Consider the following 6,278-nt stretch of genomic DNA (forward strand, 5'->3'; position numbering starts at 1 on the left):
TGTGGTTAATACAAAAAAAAATGCTTTTTTCCCCTTCAATCAAGTTAAAGAATATGATAATCTGTTTTTAAAAAAGCTATTTAAATGAGTAAAAAATTTGGAAAGGGGAGAAAAATGCACATGAGGACACTCTAATATAATGGTTTTCCAAGTATGGTCCCTGTACCAGCAGCATCAGCAGCATGTGATAACTTGTTAAAATTCTCAGGCTCCCACCCAGACTACTGAATCAGAAACTTTGTGCTAGTCCAGCAATCCTGCTAATACCCTCAAGTCTGAGAGCCACATATCTTGTTTGGTTCTTCCCACAGGTTCAGGTACACCACCAGTCTACATTTCAAACAAAATCCAGGACATAGGACGATACTTGCCGCCCAGTCCCGGACCCGAACCTTGAGCCCCCACCCCACCTTCCTTTTCCCGGCACCGCCTGCCACAAACCCGCTGTCCACCATGTTGGTGGAGCTGGAGGAGGGCTTGCCGCTCCTGGGTGCCAAGGGGGCCATGGGGAGGGCGGCAAGGCATGGGGGGGGCAGCGACAAGGGCTATGGTGGCCCCAAGCATAAAAGCAGCCACAAGAAGAACCAGCCAGGCAAGTACAGCCAGCTTTTGGTGGAGACGTCCGCAGGCTGAGCGAGCAGAAGCTTGTCGCTGGTGGGCATCTATGCAGAGGCCAGGAAGGTGGCGAGGTTCGACCAGCAGAACAACTGCACCTACCTCAAGTACTTTGTGCAAGCTGGTGCAGAATAACTTGCTACTGCAGGTCAAGGGCACAGGGGCCACCGCCTCCTTCAAGCTCAATTGCCAAAAGATGCAGGCCAGCTAAAGGTGCACAAACCCAAGAAGCAGGCAGTACGGTGCCACGCAGACCCCTGACCCACCAAGGGCGCCACAGCCGATAAGCACGCACCCCGGAAGGCCGCTTCCACCGAGGACAAGGGCAGCAGCAGCAGCAGCAGCAGCAGCAGCAAGGCCAAGAAGGCAGCAGCTGGGAGCAAGAAGTTGAAGAAGGCAGCCAAGCCCAGTGTCCCCAAGGTGCCCAAGGGCTGCAAGTGAGCACCCAGGTCCCACACGCGACAACGTGGAGGGGGACCTTCCCAGCTGGGCCACGACCTCCCCTCCCCTCCCCCACGCTCTGCTCTGACCTCCCCTCTCCCATGCACCGCTCTGGCCTCCCCTCCCACAAGCGCTGCAGGGAGATTTTTGAAACAGCCCGGGTGATGCCCTGATTGGCTCTGGCCCTTAGCAATGGCTGTCGCCATAGTTACCGCCCCACCCAGCATCCAATGGGCAGGGTCCTGGTTGGCTATCTGGCTTCAGCCTCCAGGTCTGGCCCCCTCCCTCTGGCCACCTCTGGGCTCGCAACAATTGCTCAGGGTGCAGGGCAGCGCACTGCTCCCCCCCCCCAAGCCACAATAAAACATTCTTGACCTTTGCAAAAAAAAAAAAGATTCTAGTGTAGACAGAAAGATTTAGAAGTGGAACGTGGTGGCACATGCCTGTAATCTCAGCAGCTCTGGAGGCTGAGACAAGACTCTCTCAAATTCAAAGCCAGCCTCAGGGATGGTGAGGCACTAAGCAATTCAGTGAGACCCTGTTTCTAAATAAAATATAAAATAGGGCTGGGGATATGGCTCTGTGGCTGAATGCCCCTGATTTCAATCCCTGGTACTCACCCCCCTCCAAAAAAGAGAAGGATATAGAAATCTGTAACTTCTTTTTGCAAGTCACCTTTGAATAGTTTTGTGTGACCAATGTGCTGATATTTTTATATATTTCCTATTTCATTGTCTCTGAAATGCCATCACCTTTAAGACACTTAGAACATTCTTATTCTATGTACAACTCGGAAAAAAAAAATTGCCATGTGGTTACAACATGCCAATTTTAAGAATCCATGGATCTCAGATGTGCAACTTAAAAATCCATGAAATGCCTTACAGAGTTGAATTGTATCAAAATAGAGCTAAGTGGGACTGGTTTTCTGGCTCAGTGGTAGAGCACTTACCTAGCATGTGTGAGATCCTGGTTTCGATCCTCAGCATCACATTAGATAAATAAGTAAACGTTTTGTGTTCATCCACAACACACATATATATATATAAAACAGGCTAAGTGTTCTGTCTTGCTCCCCAAGTTTCAGTGGTGCAAAAAGTCACAGAATCCAGAGAAGACTTATCATTAAAAGAGACTCAGGGAAGAAGCAGGCAGACTCCGCACAAGCAGGAAGAACTTGACAGCTGAAGAGGCTCCGAAGCCTGGCGCTGGGGACTTTCTAGAGGTAAGAGCAGGAACACAGAACCTAGGGCCTCCTATTCCACCACCCCCTCGCCTGGGCACTGTGCCGGTGACTGGCTGGGTACCCCTGTCAGCTGGACTGCAGCCACCAAGACAGGACAGGTTTCAGGAGGGTTTCTCAAGATCACTAGTCCCGGTGAGGGCACTGTCCCCCTCTCGGTCTTTCTTCTTCTTCTACCATGCTCGGGTGTAGGGTCGGGCACCAGGCGAGCAGGTGGCCTCCGGAGTTGGAGCTCGCACATGCCAGGGCGGGAGGACCCAGACCCAGGGCAGCAGATCCTGGCAGCAGTGGAGGCCCGAGCTCCCAGGCCACCTCTGTGGCGAGGGTGGGAGGCCGGTGGCCACTGCGGGCTGCACTCCTGTGTTCTGTGCACCGGGCCTTGTCCCCGGGTCTCTGGGCTCTGGAGGTTGCAGGGCTCCGTGGTGGTCTCCAATGCTCTTTTCTAGGGCTCTTCTCTTTCGGTCTCCATCACTGTGAAGGGACTATCTTCTGAACCTGCATTCCTGGGGGCTGTGTGTGTCCCCTTCTGTGTGCCCTGGAGGCCAGGAAACCCGGCTTCCAGATAGGACTGGAGCGCAGCATCTACTCCATGACCCTGAAAGTGTCTCATTGGGGAAACCCTACTCCAGGATGGAACTCCTGGGCGCCTGGAGGGATCTCAGGGCCATATGAGTTGGGGGCCGCCTGCAGAATGTTTGTTTCTGGAGGAGTTCGTGGGCTGTAGGCCAGGCGACAGCAAAGAAGACCGCCCAGTTTACCCTCTGGGCTGGCCAGCCAGGCACTGTCAGGTAGGGATACCTGGGGCTACCCGTGGGAGATTAAAAGGATGAAAACAACACCTTCAGTCCCGGGATGGCAGGGCCTAAGGGTGGGACATTTTCTAAAAGATATGAAGAGATGGAAAATGGCCAAAACTTGTATATTTTAAAGTTGAAATGAACCTTGCAAAATTTTGGGAATGCACAGTTGTGTACCTAGTGCCTAAAGAAATATTAGGTCATTTACTCCCTTCTACCCCTTTAGTTTTAGTTTTTATTTTATTTTAGCAAAGTATCTGTTTTGCCAACATTTTCCTCAGGAGCTGTGCATTACTCACTGCAGGTAAAACAAACTTAAAATTCTCAGGATGCTTTTGACTTAAAGTCTGTGTTCTTGCACTTCTAAATGTAGAGGAAAATCATTTATTGCTGTGTTTTCCATGTGTGATTCTTTCCCTTATTCTCAAGGACCCAGTGATATTTATTTATTGGTTTTATAAACATCTATTTAAATGTAGTTTTTGTATGAAATACTCCCAGTTGCCACAGGATGTAGTTTTGGGATTAGAAAATGCTGTTGGAGAAAGCTGCTAGTGACTTCATTTTTCAAGAATGTAAGTCATTTCCTTTCTGTGATTTCAGAAGGTTGATATTTCACAGCAGCAGAACTTTGTGGGGAAAATTTTCTGTAATGCATCTGTCATTAAAAAGTCTTTTGGGTTTCCTTCCTAAGAGCAGTGCATAAATTTAAGCGAAGCCATGTTAAAGGATAAGAAGTTTTTCAGCATTCACAGCATTATAAGACTACTGTAGAAATAATTTTTAAAAATTAAGACCTACAAATGGTGTGCAGGATGTAGAATGGGGGAGGATAGAAGATCAGAAAAGGGCAGGAAAACAGATACCTTTGCTTTTGTCCTTTGTAGTATAAAACTTGTAGCACTTATCATTTTTGGGGATTTACTTTTGGGAAATAAAAGGTTTATATTTAAAAGGAAATACTTCACAATATAAGACAACTGACATTTGAATGCCTTTTGAGTATGTTTTGAAACATATTGGATTCACATTTCATATTAAAATGGACTTTTGATAGGATTATTAGATTTAAATGTTCCTTGAGGGGATATCTCATATCAGGTTATCTGCAGGATATCTTCTTCAGAATGCAGACTGGCTATAATATGAACTAACCCACCCTGCCACATCCCCCTTTGAATTGCTTATAAGAATCCCCGAGATTTGATATTGATAGGACACAGTAATCAGCAATTCTTGCAGTGCTCAAGACATTTTAGGGGACAGTAAATCTTTCTCTATATCCAGTTTCTCCTTTTGGTGGGTATCAGGAGTAAATACACAATTTGAACTTGAAAATTTAAGATGCCATTAGTTATACAGGAAAATGCCTGAAAACAACATGGGCTATGATAGAGACACTGCTTTTGAAAACAAATTCCAGCGTGTCAGGTAACAGTTTTTAGCTCCAAGTTTCTTAGAAACTATCATTAGACTCGGCTAGCTGAATTAGAGGTGAATTAGAGCCTTTTATAGATTCTGGATCCTGTTTCCACCTTTAACTATGTTTATAAAGCTTTTGGATTTCACAACTTCAGACATAATAGACTGTGTACCCTTTTGTGGCATATACTTGGAATGAGAGTTTCAATCAGAATTGTTTTTGATTTGTCAGTTTTAGAGTTTAATGCAAATGAATCCTGTCTCACAACTCACTTTTTTGATAAAGACATTCTTTTTGTGGTTTTCAACTTGAATGTTGCACATTTTAATTTCTAAAGATCTGTTCTTTTTTTTAAATAAAACCTGCAAACAATTATTTTTTTTAACACGGAAGCCAGTACCAAGAAAATATTAATTCAATCCAGATGTAAAAATATATGTGAATTTTAAATTTGGATGATCTCAACAAGTTTTATTTTTGTTGATGAGGCTACCTGGATCCTAGATGGCACTTACAAATTATCCCTTAGGTTGTATTCTGAATTGATAACCAAATTCATGGGCATTCTCTAAAAGCATTTTACCGTGGTATTAAGTCTTTAAAAGGTAGAAATTGGAGATGATTTTTTTTTCTATTATTCATTAATACATACTTCATAATGCTCTAGTTTGGTACATGAAGCCTGTTTCTCAAGTGGGAAAATGAGTTATTTAATATTTTGTATCCTGGTGGGCAAGGTACAGAGACTTTCCATTTTATTTGTGCAATTTCAACTTTTTTCTTTTACAGAAAAAAAAAAGTTTTAGTCTTCATTGGATTTCTGCTGCAATACAGTTTGTAGTTTCAGGTGAAGCAATTGGTTCGTATATGAAGGCCCTCAATCCTCTATGCCCTTTTAACCCCTGAAAACAAACAACAAACACAACTTATAAGAAAACTTCAGTGTATTTTTTAAACTGTATCCCTAACTTTGGAATTTTAAATGGTATTTGTGGCATACTTACAGTTATATATTTTTAGGAATTCTTTGTATGATTTTATATATATATATATATATATATATATATATATATATATATATATATATTATACATTTTGAGAGTTTGCTACATTGTGATTGTGTGTAAACAGAAGGAGGAATAGGAGAAATGTAGGGAAGAAATTTATGATAATGAAATTCTAGTTAAAATATATTCTTCCTAAACCTAAGCAAGGAAAATGGTATTTTGGGCCTCTGTGGTTAAACTTCAATGTATTGAGTAATCTTTTTAAATTGTACCTTTTCCTGAGGTAAAGGCTTTGGGTGGGGGTACAACAATAAATAAAAAAAAGTTAAAGAGATAATTTGAGATGAAGGAGGAAATAGAATACTGGGAATTGGGTTGCAAAAAAATTAAATTAAAAGGATAAGTATTTTAAACAAGGCTGAGGTAGGGAGAACTTTAAATTTAGATGTGGGAATTAAATTAGTTGAGGAAAAAGGACGAAGTGATTGGAATTGAGCTGCCTATAAGCATGGAATATGTCTGCTGGCTGATATTTTCCTTGGGAACATTGTCTTCCTCAGTATTGTGTTGAAACACTAGTTTGATGTTAAATAATGTATAGAGACTGGGTGCTTCTTTCTGTCCCCTATGTCTACAAAAAGCCTTTTTCTGTTTCAAAGACTGGGGACATATTTTGTCTAAGAGCTAATGATGAAATAAATACAAATATTTAATTAGTCCCCAGCACCTGATTAAACTGCCAATGTTTCTCT

General features: G+C 43.0%; 1 pseudogene; it reads left to right on the forward strand.

The window, feature by feature from the left end:
- The first annotated feature begins 453 nt into the window (after window positions 1-453).
- Window positions 454-1,056, forward strand: LOC143388310 (histone H1.10-like; annotated as a pseudogene).
- Window positions 1,057-6,278: the final 5,222 nt, after the last annotated feature.

Source organism: Callospermophilus lateralis, unplaced genomic scaffold (genome assembly GCF_048772815.1).
Source record: "Callospermophilus lateralis isolate mCalLat2 unplaced genomic scaffold, mCalLat2.hap1 Scaffold_2125, whole genome shotgun sequence".
Classification (NCBI taxonomy): Eukaryota; Metazoa; Chordata; class Mammalia; order Rodentia; family Sciuridae; genus Callospermophilus; species Callospermophilus lateralis.